The following is a 14323-nucleotide window of genomic DNA, read 5'->3' as shown; positions in this document are numbered from 1 at the left end:
TAACAAGACTGTGTTTACAAGTTAATGAATAATGAACTCCTATGAAAGAACTGACTTCAATCCTAAGTTTTAAAATTAGGTTTAGAGTTTTTGTTTTTTGTTTTTTCTTTCATGTAAAAAAGGGCAAAACTAAAAATTAGTTTTTATACTGAAGTGCAATCCATTAAAAATTGAATTTTCACACTTTGAAATAGAGGATTTAACTGCTGCTGAAAATGGCATTAATATAATAATGTATGCTAAATGAGAATCTTTCTTTCCTTGTTTCCTCTAACCTAAGTGTATATGATTTACTTTTTCTCCCCACCTTGTCTAGGCAGTAACCCTAAAATTTTAAAGATTCAGTGATCACTATATTGTTCTAAACACACTGGCAACCTGAGTCAAGACCCCATCTGATATACATTCTCTGAGTCCTTGGCAGAGTGAAAGATGAACAAGACACTGTCAAGAAGTTTACTCCCAGGAGAGGGAGAGATTGAGAGAGAGAGATGTAAAATCACTTGGATACCCAGTACATTTGGATTCTTTCCATGAAAGAGGACCTCATTTATAATTTCCTGGAACACTCTGTAACAACTCTTCTCTTTCTTCCCAAGATCTTTATACCCCAAAGCTACTCAGGAGCGCTCACTTTCCAGACATGGACTCCTTGTCCTCTGTCTTTGCTGCCCCTTCCTTCCCATTCCTTTGTTCCTTAAATTAACCTAGCTGCTCTCTAAGAAATGAGTAGACCTTCTTCAGGAAGTAAAAGTGCAGAGAAAATTGCTGGACAAATACAGACTTGCCTTTGGCAAGTGGGATGAAGAAAAAGGCAGGAAATTTTTACATGAATGATATTGCCCTCTCACTCATGAATAACTCAAATATAATGGCCAAGACTGAGAACTATGAGGCCTGGAATGCCTGGATCCAAGTAGCTGCTCACCCAATCGCTGTTTGAATGCCCTCAGACAAATGTCCTAATATGACTTCTTTGCACATAGATATATCTATTTTAATATGTGTATATAAACACATAGTTTGTATAAATGAATTTAATATTTGAACAAATGAATATAATATAAATGCAATAAATAATGAATATAATATATATAAATATATATCATTATGTGACATATATAAATATATATCATTATGTGACATATAATGAATAGACTAATGAACCTAATAAGAATATCTAGCTTATAGGACTATTGTACAATTAGATAAGTAATTACATATTCAATCCCTAGTACATTGTTGATCACACGGTAAATGCTCAATAAAAATTTGCTATCATTTTTATTATTATTGTTATCCTAGCCTAGCTCCTGAATTTATTTTTTAACTGGCTAACTATAGACCACTAAAAATCATTCCTTTGCCTGGATGGCCATTTCTTAATGAATTTGATGGCTACCTAATATAGCACTTACACTAACAACTTTACTCAAATTAGGCAACTTTTCCATTAGCTTCTGTTGGCTAAATAGGTAGGGCTACATTTGATAGTGAATGTCTGTCATTTCCACGATGAGATGTATAAAATATTACAACTGTAAATTCCAAAGCCACAAAATGAATGAATATATTATCTTTAATCCCAAACTACCCAGTAGAGTCAAAGGGGAATTTAAAAAGATATGGACAACCAGGCCCCATCACCAGATATTTTGCCTCAATAAGTCTACAGTCAACCTGGGCACTTGTATTTTTTTCCCTCCATAGATATTGCCAGTGTACAGTCAGGGTTAAGAAAACCCACAGGTACACATGATTACATCATGGAATCTAAATTCTGAAAGTTATTTTGTGAATTATCTAATCCAGACATGTCGGTAGCACATTCTCATTCAGCATATGTTTGAACATCTCTAACTGATGCAGCTATGGAAGTTGGAAAAAAAAAATATTGCTTTTTCACATGTTAATCTTTCATATTCTTAAAACAATTAACAGTCCTACTCTGCCTACCAGACTTTTTCTCTTAAGGCTATGCATCACAAACTCTTTCCTGTTACACTTACCCAGGATAGCCCTTTCCCTTTTTCAGTTTGGCCCTCAGGACTGAACACTGAGTAAGGTATGACTATCATCCTATGTAGTCTTTGTCTACTAAATTAGTCTAAGGATATGTCAATCTCAAGGTGCCCATGGATCTATTTTATAATCCATGCATCCTGCTGCTAAGTAACATAGCTACCATATTAGCGATCTATTATTGTGTATTCAACTGCCCCCAAAACTAAGCAGGTAAACCCAACAACATACATTATAAATGAGTTTTATAAAGTTACAAAACATCTATTACATCACACTATTTCTGAAGGTCAGATATCTAGTAGTGGCTTATCTGAATGATTTTGTATCGGGTCTCTCAGGAGGCTGCAGTATAGCTTTGGGCTGATGTCAGCAATTTTTGGCAAGTGTCAGCTTCCCCGACTGTTGCCTGGTGGCTTCAATTCCTTGTTATGTGGGCTTTTCCTTAGGGCTGCCTCATGACATGGCAGCTGGCTTTCTCCAGAGCACGTGATCCAAGATAGAAACAACACCCAAGACAAAAGCTACAATCCTTTTAAAATCTAGGAACAGAAGTGGCATACCATCACTGCTGCATCATACTCATTAGAGGCAAGTCGTTAAGTCTAGCCAGCACTCACGAGGGCAGGGATTAAGCTCTACTTTAATAAAAGAGTATAGAAGAATTTGCGCATATAATTTTAAAACCACAACAGCAATGATCCTGAATTGGTACAACTGCTCTTTTGTACATAGCTAAAGCACTTTTTTACTCTTTCACATGTATTTTTACAAGGTTATTGAAACATTTTGATTCACATCCTAATGTATTCCCTTTCCTTCACAACATCATGTTACTTGCATATTTGATAATCCCACATTGTATATATTCATCCAAGCTATAAATGAAGTTCTTGAGACAGATCCAAGTATGGCACTATGACATGGTAATAAACAAGCCCTCCCACATGACACTAATTCATAGTGCAAAATGCACTATCATTTACAAGCTTATCCCATGTAATCACATCTTCACCTTCAAAAGAATATCATGTAGCACACTGTTGAAGTATTGGTCAGATCTACAAATAATATGTTCACCAGATATTCCCTCAGCTCTGGTTCAGCAATATGACAAAAGGAGGGGGCTGGGCTCACTCTTTTTCCTTAATAAATGAATCATTGCTTTTTGTCATAAACACATTTATGGCAGTCATTTATGAAATGCACCTTCATATCTTATCAGTTTCAACTTTCTGGCATCTCTCCCATTTTCCATGACTTCTCAGACACCCTCAAGCTGGTTATGGATTATTTTGCAATTCTCTTTATAAACTGAAAGAACATCTGAAGGAGAATTGGTTTATTCAAAGCCAATAAGTCTTCGTTAAAATATTATGTGTTTGCATGCTTTTGGAAGTTTCTGCATGTTCTCACTTAAATTTCTTCTCCCACTTATAAGAATGTTTCCTGTTTTCTAATCATTATCAAGTGATGAATTATCAAGTGGAAGTCAAACTATCACAGACTTGAAAAAAGGTAAAAATGTAACTGTGTATCATCAGAACATCAAATCAAATGCAATGTCTTATCCGATTTATAATAAGGACATTTCTTTCCTGGGAAAAAACATTTTAAAATATGACTTTTAGCTTCCAGAAGTTAAGGCTTTCTAGGAGTTTTAGGGGTAAGATAGTCAACACAAAATCTGGTCTGATTTGAAAAATCTGGAAGATTCAACTTCTCTTAAGACTCGGGCTCTAATTCCCCAAAGTAAAGCCTGAAGTCTTACTTCCAAGAGAAAGCTTTTATAAAGATTTTACAAATATCTTTTTATTGCAATAAATTCACATCCTCTCCCTATCTAGACATATATATATAACAAAGGACATCATTCTATAGGTTGTTTCAGTGCCCCTTTGATGTTTTCCTCTGAGGGTTCAGCATATGATATTATTTTTATTTTTATGGATCTTTGATATACTAATGTATGTAGCATTAGATAATCCAAATTTGTTATCTCTCTCTAGGACTAGGTATTCTTACTATCTTGGTGCCAGAGTACAGCTCTAAATCATCCTCAGCAATATTCAGCATCAATGCACAAAAGAATAACAAAACAAATAAACAAAAAAACAAGATCACATGACTCCAATAAAATAAAAACACTAACCACGAAAAATGGGACTTTAAATTTTAGCTGTGCTCTCATCCCCCAAAGTGTTGCAACATATTCTAAGATAGAAAAGAGAGTTCATAATGTATTGTTGAGGCCAATTTGAGACACTCAGTACAGATACCCAATTTCTCTGACATATTTTATAAGATCTGCAATTTTTAGTTTCATTAATTAAAAAATTAGATGATACAGAATAGCAAAAATTGAAAAACATTACTTCCTTGACCTAGAGAGGTTCTTATTATTGTACATGTTTTTCCAAAATACCTTTTTTCTCAATCTGATTGTCTATCATTCTAACAATTTTGTGTGGAGTTAGTGCTGTTCTTGGACCAGGCGCCATGGTTTGGAAAAATCCCAGGCAGGCAACCTGACTGAACAGGAAAATATTTATTAAAATTGCCCAGGAAATAGTTTTCACCAAAGAACCTTAATGGATGTCATAAAAGACTAATGATAATGGAACACTGACTATTCCAATAGCGATGCAATATTTCCTGGGAAGAAAATATATTTATTTGCTAAAGTATCTCGTGAAAATTATACTCACAATTAGAAGCCACCCAAAAACAAAAACAAAAACAAAAAAAAAAAAAACAGGATAAGTGGGATTTAACCCACTTAAATGAATAAAACTTTCCCGAGAAAGAGTGAGTTGTGAGTTGTCTTTTATAGTGTCTTTGAAGTCCAGAATGTAGAAAAGAAATTAATTTGCTGTTCTTATGTTTAAGGATTCAAATTTGAATACAGAGTTATAGAGAACGGGAAAGTGTATTCATCCAAGAAATTTTCAGTACTGTCTGAATTGTCCCTCTCAAGTGCTCACATAAAACAACCTGTGGTTATTGATATCTATTATCACTATAAGCACTATTTTCTTCCTTATTTTCTGTTTTCTCATTGCAGGTTCTCAGGCACAGAGAAGGTATTGTTTAGCACTTTGCGCTTAAGATGATGCTTGGCAAATAATAGGCATCAATGAGTATATTTATCAAGCAAATGAGTGATGAAAATCATCTTACCTACGCAAAACAACCAATGTATAAAGAGTAGTCATTTAGTGCAGTGGGATAGATTATTGGATATTTTTTATTTCCAACAAATGTATTTTCACTTTATTTTCAGTAGTTGGCTTAGACAGGATTTTCATGAAGATGTCAAAAGCGTGAAAATGTGACATGCAGGTAAAATTGAAGTTGATATTTTGAGAAAATATAGACAAAAGAGATTAAATAAAAATGGAAAAAACCAGAAAGATGTTTTTTTTCATAAGGAAGCTAATGAATCAATTGAATTGTATGTGGCCAGTTAGTTAAATCCTATGTTATTCGTAGTCATGTTAATTTGAGATGATGTTACTTATCAACTCTGAGGATCCTACATATCCAGGTCTTGTCCAAATATATATAAATGTCCAAAGGTAACTACTACTAAGGCAGAGAGGAAAGAGCCTGGCAAAGAAATACTTGGGTGAGAGCTTGGAGGTTAGACAAAGCATCAACACAGAACCTTTGTCTTTGTGAACTGGCAAAGATTCTTTGTGCTAGAAAGGCAGATCTAAGGTCTAGTACCACATTAACTTTCCAAAGAATATGGAGAGGATATCTTTTTCTTAAATATAGAAAAGGCCTTGATTCCTTCTTATTTTGATAGTCCCAAAGAAGGATAAAAAGAGAATTTCATGATATATTCTAAGGCAGTGGTTCCCATCAGAGGGTGATTTTGCCCCCTGATGGGGACATTTGGTAATATTTGGAGACATTTTTGATTATCACAACTGGGGTGATGCAGGTAGAGGCCAAAAATGCTGCTAAATATTTTACAATGCACAGGACAGGCCTGCACTCCCAACAGCAAGATATCTGGTCCAAAATGCCAATAGCCTGGGGCGCCTGGGTGGCTCCGTCCTTAAGCGTCTGCCTTCACCTCAGGTCATGGATACCAGGGTCCTGGGATCCAGCCCCCGGTCAGGCTCCCTGCTCAGGAGGGACCCTGCTTCTCCCTCTCCCGCTCCCCCTGCTTGTGTTCCTGTTCCATCTCTCGCTGTGTCTCTCTGTCAAATAAATAAATAAATTCTTTAAAATAAAAACGAAAAACAACCAAAATGCCAATAGCCCAAATGTTGAGAAAACATGTTCAAAGGTACATGTCTAAATACAGCTGATTATGTAAATTACATAGCACCTAACAGCTATACTATCAATATAACCCTACAAATAATCATTTCAATATATTTCCTTATCTGCGTATAGAATATAGCTGCTTCCCTTATCTAAGTGGTTTGAATCAAACCAGTTAAGTCTACTGCTCTACAAAGACATGGCTTTAAAGGTGGTGTTACTACACCTACAGCTGCATACTTGTTAAATTGTCACCCTGCCAATGTCTTCTTTTGAAAATAAAACAAAAATCTGTTTTTGGCTTTTGGTTCCCTGCCAACAATATAATCTTGATTAAACCAGCAGCCTTTTTTCTCTTCAAAATAAGACTGAATGTTTCTATGCAGTTGAGAGTGAATCACCTTAGGGATTAGTCATGAAAAAAAATACATATTATAAGCTCTTTAAAGTTAAAGAGTAGCGTTAAATATATAGCAGCTTGCAGTTCCACCCACCTTGTTGTTAGTAAAGATAGAAAGACGTTTAAAAAGCACGAGGTAATAAACACCACCTGCTTTTTAAAGTACAGGGATCCTGACATTTGCATTTCTGTTTGTATTTAAGGTCTGATATTCACATCGAATTATGTTGGTATTTGAAAACAGATTCACATTTAATATAGCGTATCAGCTGCAAAATGTGAATAAATTGGATATTACCTATATATTTTCATACACCTAGTAAATACCTGCAAAATTAAACACCAAAATATTAAAACGGGTTATCTCACAATGACAGAATTATGGCTGATTTTTAAACATTAAATTGTCAATAGTTAATAAAACTTTTAATGTAGTAAATTAGCAGGAACCATCTTTTGAAAAGCTTAGTGTAGCCAGTAAACTCTGATCATTATGATGATGATTTATAAAATGAAAATTAATTATAATATTTACTTTTAATCTGCTTTCTTCACTTGAAAAATACGATGAATATTTGTCCCTTTCTCGCTCTCTATACCCCATCCTGCCTTGCACACTCACGACATACACACGAACACAAGTATTAAATGCTGCATGGCTGCATTCCATTAATGGATATAATAATTTATTGAACTGGTCCCTATTATTGTACATTTTTGTTGTTTCCAAAATTTTTGCTCAGATATAAAGCTTCAAATAACATCTATCTATCTATCTATCTACCTATCTATAAAATCTTTATATGTTTTCTTGATAATTTCTTTAGGATAGATTCCTAAAAGTACACACCTGAATCGAAGGAAAACATTTTGAAAGCTTCTGGTACACGGTGCCAAACTGCCCTCCTGAAAAGTTTATTTTTCCTGAAATTTAAATTCCTATGTTCAACCTATGAAAGAACCCACTTATTTTTTGTCATAACCAAGATACATATGGTTTTCATATTGATCATATGATGTTACTATTATATATACAGAATCTCTGACTGTAAATACTCTTCAAGTTTTTTATTCAAATGAAGAATAAAATTATGTGTGTATCTCCCACAATAGTGTATAAATTCAATTAAGGTGGTAACTATGGCTTTCAAGGGATGTAGCCTTGATAACTATATTATCCTCCAGGTTCCTCTGGTTTTCTCAATAATCTTTTCTTTTATCTCATTCATGTGTTTCATATAGGATCTTTTTTTTAAGATTTTATTTATTTATTTGAGAGAGAGAGAGCATGAGCTGTGGGTGGTTGGGGGCAGCGGAGCAGCAGAGAGAGAGGGAGGAGCAGACTCCCTGCTGAGCAGGGAGCCTGATGTGGGGCTCGATCCCACGACCGTGAGATCATGACCTGAGCCGAAGGCAGACGCTTAACCACTGAGCCACCCAGGCACCCCTCATACAGGATCTTAAGTGACATTCAGTGTTCACAGATTCCAATGGATAGATGCACTTGTATATGAAATAAAATATCTAAGGACATGGTTCTATTTTGCAATGAAAATGATTAATAAATAATAAAAATTAAAGGATACTAGGCGCTGATATAAAAAATGTGCCCTTCATTTGGGAAGAGGTGAAATACAACTGGCATTTATCTGAATAGACAACCAATGAAAAGTGAAATTGTGTTTACCAAAAAAACATAAAGACTAGAAGAAACAAAAATAGGTACACATTTCTATTGATATATTCGAATATACTTCTACATTAAATAAAGCATATTATTTTTACAAATGAAACTTTTCATTTCCTCATCACAAAACATGAAGCAACAATAAAGAAGTCATGTTTATGAATGCTCAGACTTTTCAGCAGTCTGAATTCTTAATTTCCATAAAATCCCACTAATTTCACTGTATCTGAATCCTCTATTAGGCTAATTTACCTAATCAATTATGGCACCTTTATTGTTAAGCAGTCATTCCAACGTTGTTTCAAATACACAACAATTTTCTAACACAGGTTGCCAAGCTTTTCTCATTTCATCCATCTGCAGTTTTCTGCAGCTTTAACAAATCTCTAAGAATATTAAGCACTCACTCTTTTCGATAGGACTGTGGAGCTACATCTGTATCAATTTAACCAGACATCATCATCATCACATTTACACCTGCTTTACAATTAATTGATCTCATATACTTTAAATTCACTGAATCACCAAAATAGCCATGGGAGGCAAGTTTCTTGCTCTATTACATTTTTCCTTACACAGAGAAACTAACGCTAAAGAGGTGAAATTAGTTATCCAAATTCACATGGACATTAAATTCAGCATCATATATAATTTCTTGCCTACATAAATCCCATTCCATCCAGTTTACTTCTATGTACATGCCAAAAAAATTCAGTATTACAATTTTCTGTTACTATTTTATGTAACTAATTATGCATGTGAAATAAACTATTATAGTTGTTTTTAGTGTTTTAACATGAGAATTAACTCCATCATCTTCTCCTACCATGATTTTTCCTTCTAACATTATCTAACATTAACTGGAATAACCAGGGATAGCATAAACCATCCAATACATTCAGCAGTCTTGTCATATTCATTTGACATGAAATTGATCTAATGAGTTGATGATCACTCCATTCCCAGAGCCACTGTGAATAGAGAATCCATTGTTTCATGGTTGAATATGATTAATGGCATTGATGTGACTCATTGTTTCATCAATATGATGCAAATAATGTGTTGATTCAATCAATTGAACGAACAAACACAAAGTGTGAATCTACGTTTTTTATCAACTAAACCAAACAACAGGTTGACTGCACTATTAACTTTTCAAACAACTGCATGAAATCATGTTGAACATCCTTTAAGCTTTTTTTACTTGAAACACCCTTTGTACTCATCTAATATAAAGACATTTTTAGTACATGCATCATAGTGTCAAATATTTTATTTATATAAACCTCTAAAACTTATTTTTAATCATTTGAATCTTATATATGTCATATTATAGTGGAATTTCTTTATCTCAACAACGTAATATATTTGTGCACAAAACTAATACATATGTATATATGTGTATGTGGGGAGAGAGATATATATAAATATTATTTATATTTAAGGCAGAATATAGATCAGATGCCTATAACATAGACTTTAAAATATAATTATTTTAGGGGGAGGAACAAGATGGCAGAGGAGTAGGAGACCTAAATTTTGTCTGGTCCCAGGAATTCAGCTAGAAAGGGATCAAACCATTCTGAACACCCACGAACTCAACAGGAGATCGAAGAAAAGAATAGCAGCAACTCTCTGAACAGAAAAGCGACAACTTTCTGGAAGGTAGGACATGCAGAAAAGTGAATCCAAGGTGATATTCGGGAAGATAGACAGAGAAGGAGGGGGCCTCTGTCAGCCACTACTGGCAACTGCTAGAGCAGCAGAGCACAAATCGGAAATTTTAGAAGTTGGCTCTGCTGAGGGACATCACTCCAGTGCCTAAGCAGGGGATGGAACCCTCACTGGGACAGTGTGGTGTCAGGACCCTCGGGGTCACAGAAAGACCGGGGGTGCCTGAGTGCAGCAGAGATTCTGGTATCGGAGCAGGGAAACCAGCTGCAGAGACGGAGCCGAGGCGCAAGCTCTCAGCTCAGGGTTGCCATAAACCACGATCCGCAGCAGTGTTGGGCCACTGCTCTTCCAGCAGGGACCCAACAAACGGCAGATACAGGGAGATTCCCCTTCCTCCCCTGGGAGGAGTGGTGCGGGAGTGCACTGCAGGGATCTGCTGGGTTTGGAGACTCCACACAGGGCCAGGTGCCAGAGATAGAAATGCTCGGTCACAGGCCAGGTGAGCACGGAGTGTGGCCGGAGACCGGGGAGACGGGAGTGACTGACTGCTTTTCTCTGGGGGCTCACTGAGGAGTGGGGCCCCAAGCTCTTGGCTCCTCCAGGGCCAAAATTGGGATGCCACCATTTTCACTCTCGTCCTCCAAAGCTGTACAGAAAGCATGCCAGGAACAAAAGCTCTTGAGAGCAAACCAGGGCACATTAAGCAAACCTGCGCAGATTACTTAGCCTGTGTAAGGATAGAGGGTACAAACTTCAATATCATAAAAGCCATCTATGAAAAACCCACAGCGAATATCATTCTCAATGGGGGAAAACTGAGAGCTTTCCCCCTAAGATCAGGAACATGGCTATCACCACTGCTATTCAACATAGGCTCCTAGCCTCAGCAATCAGACAACAACAACAACAACAAAATAAAAGGCATCCAAACTGGCCAAAAAGAAGTCAAACTCTCACTCTCTGCAGATGATATGATACTTTATGTGGAAAACCCAAAAGACTCCACCCCAAAACTGCTAGAACTCATACAGGAATTCAGTAAAGTGGCAGGATATAAAATCAATGCACAGAAATCAGTGGCATTCCTATACACCAACAAGAAGACAGAAGAAAGAGAAATTAAGGAGTCGATCCCATTTACAATTACACCCCAAACTATCAGATACCTAGGAATAAATCTAACCAAAGAGGCAAAGAATCTGTACTCAGAAAACTAGAAAATACTCATGAAAGAAATTGAGGAAGACACAAAGAAATGGAAAAATGTTCCATGCTCATGGATTGGAAGAACAAATACTGTGAAGATGTCAATGTTGCTTAGAGCAATCTACACATTTAATGCAATTCCTATTAAAATACCATCCACTTTTTTCAAAGAAATGGGACAAATAATCCTAAAATTTGTATGGAACCAGAAAAGACCCTGAATAGCCAGAGGAATGTTGAAAAAGAAAAGCAAAGCTGGTGGCATCACAATTCCGGACTTCAAGCTCTATTACAAAGCTGTCATCATCAAGACAGTATGGTACTGGCACAAAAACAGACATAGAGATCAATGGAACAGAACAGAGAGCCCAGAAATGGACCCTCAACTCTATGGTCAACTAATCTTCAACAAAGCAGGAAAGAATGTCCAATGGATAAAAGACAGTCCCTTCCAACAAATGGTGTTGGGAAAATTGGACAGCCACATGCAGAAGAATGAAACTGGACCATTTCCTTACACCACACACAAAAATAGACTCCAAATGGTTGAAAGACCTCAATGTGAGACAGGAGTCCATCAAAATTCTAGAGGAGAACGCAGGCAGCAACCTCTTCGACTTCAGCTGCAGCAACTTCTTCCTAGAAACATTGCCAAAGGCAAGGGAAGCAAGGGCAAAAATGAACTATTGGGACTTCATCAAGATATAAAAAGCTTTTGCACAGCAAAGGAAACAGTCAACAAAACCAAAAGTCAACTGACAGAATGGGAGTAGATATCTGCAAATGACATATCAGAAAAAGGGCTAGTATCCAAAATCTATAAAGAACTTATCAAACTCAACACCCAAAGAACAAATGATCCCATCAAGAAATGGGCAGAAGACATGAACAGACATTTTTCCAAAGAAGATATCCAAATGGCCAACAGACACATGAAAAAGTGCTCAACATTGCTCGGCATCAGGGAAATCCAAATAAAAACCTCAATGAGATACCACCTCACACCAGTCAGAATGGCTCAAATTAACAAGTTAGGAAATGACAGATGTTGGAGAGGATGTGGAGAAAGGGGAACCCTCCTACACTCTTGGTGGGAATGCAAGCTGGTGCAGCCACTCTGGAAAACAGTATGGAGGTTCCTCAAAAAATTGAAAATAGAGCTACTGTATGACCCAGCAATTGCACTACTGGGTATTTACACCAAAGATACAAATGTAGTGATCCGAAGGGGTAGGTGCACACCAATGTTTATAGCAGCAATGTCCACAATAGCCCAACTATGGAAAGAGTCAAGATGTCTATCAACAGATGAATGGATAATGAAGACATATACAATGGAATATTATGCAGCCATCAAAGAAACGAAATCCTGCCATTTGCAACGATGTGGATGGAATGAGAGGGTATTATGCTAAGCGAAATAAGTCAATCAGAGAAAGACATGTATCATATGATCTCACTGATATGAGGAATTCTTAATCTCAGGAAACAAACTGAGGGTTGCTGGAGTGGTGGAGGGTGGGAGGGATGGGGTGGCTGGGTGATAGACATTGGGGACGGTATGCACTATGGTGAGTGCTGTGAATTGTGTAAGACTGATGAATCACAGACCTGTACCTCTGAAACAAATAATACATTATATGTTAAAAAAAAAAAAAGAGAAGAAGATAGTAGGAAGGGAAAAATGAAGGGGGGGAATCAGAGGGGGAGATGAACCATGAGAGACTTTGGACTCTGAGAAACAAACTGAGGATTCTAGAGGGGAGGGAGGTAGAGGGATGGGTTAGCCTGGTGATGGGTATTAAGGAGGGCACGTATTGAATGAAGTACTGGGTGTTACATGGAAACAATGAATCATGGAACACTACATCAAAAACTAATGATGTAATGTATGGTGATTAACACAACATAATAAAATAAAATGTAAAAAAATATGTAATTATTTTAAAAGTAAGTATAGTTTATTAATCACAAAATATTTTTATAAAACTGAGTCAGTATTTCTGTCAGGGTTTTAGTTGCTTCTGAGACTATGGGCAATATCTGAGGGCAAGGAACTTGAAGAGAGAACATATACACACAAATGACAATCAGTGAAGAGAAACTTAGATTTTAGAGTAAAACCATATCATAGCTTCTCACAAGTATTCCATCTGCAAACATACACCTGGGTTCTAATTTTTCCCCCTCTTCACTTACTTCTGGAATGCAAGATAGCTCATTTGAATGAAATTGAAAAAAAATAGATAAAATGAAATCTATTGCAAACAAGGAATTCTAATCAGGTAAAGGGTCAAGACAGTATCAAGGACAGAACTATTTTTGTAATATAAAAAGCACACCAATATACATTTAAGGTAACCAGCCATTTTACATGTATTATCATCTATTTATCTGCATTATCAATATATCAGATTGACACTCATCTCTCTAATGCATTCATTTCCAACTTTATTGCTTTAAATTACCAGTATTATCCAGTAATTCTGATGCTCTTTGTGATATCCTTTCTTTTGTGCAGAAAGGTCAAATAATGGTCCACTCGAAGTTATCCACCAGCCCACCTCAGTAGCTCTATATTACATTTTCTTTTGAATTGTTTACAGGAAAGAGTTGCACTAATGTGAACTATGCCTTACCTACTCTTTTAATTGCTTTGCCGTAGACTCTCTGTCAAAAGATTTGTCAAAAAGGCAATGAAAAAGAGGGAGAAATGTGAGAAACAGTGCAGCTTTCCCACTACTGTAAATATCTATTATCTCAAACCCTTCATGTTAATACTAGACTATCCCTCTAAAGTCATCTCCGTTTTACTGAAAAATAAGCAACTTAACCCTCAGACTATTTTGATATTGTTCTAAATATTTAAATACCCAGCTCTGTCTAGAAAGTTCGTACGTTATTTTCAACATCTACTTTAGGTACTAAAAGAACTGGTTTCAACCTTTAAACTGATTACTCAACATAACCTATTTGTCATATTCTTAGTGCTTCTCTCTGACAGACTGTGTTATTGGCAAATGCCACCTACTATATAATTCACTTTGCTTCACAGT

Source organism: Zalophus californianus, chromosome 3 (assembly GCF_009762305.2).
Source record: "Zalophus californianus isolate mZalCal1 chromosome 3, mZalCal1.pri.v2, whole genome shotgun sequence".
Classification (NCBI taxonomy): Eukaryota; Metazoa; Chordata; class Mammalia; order Carnivora; family Otariidae; genus Zalophus; species Zalophus californianus.
This window is presented reverse-complemented; position numbering follows the sequence as displayed.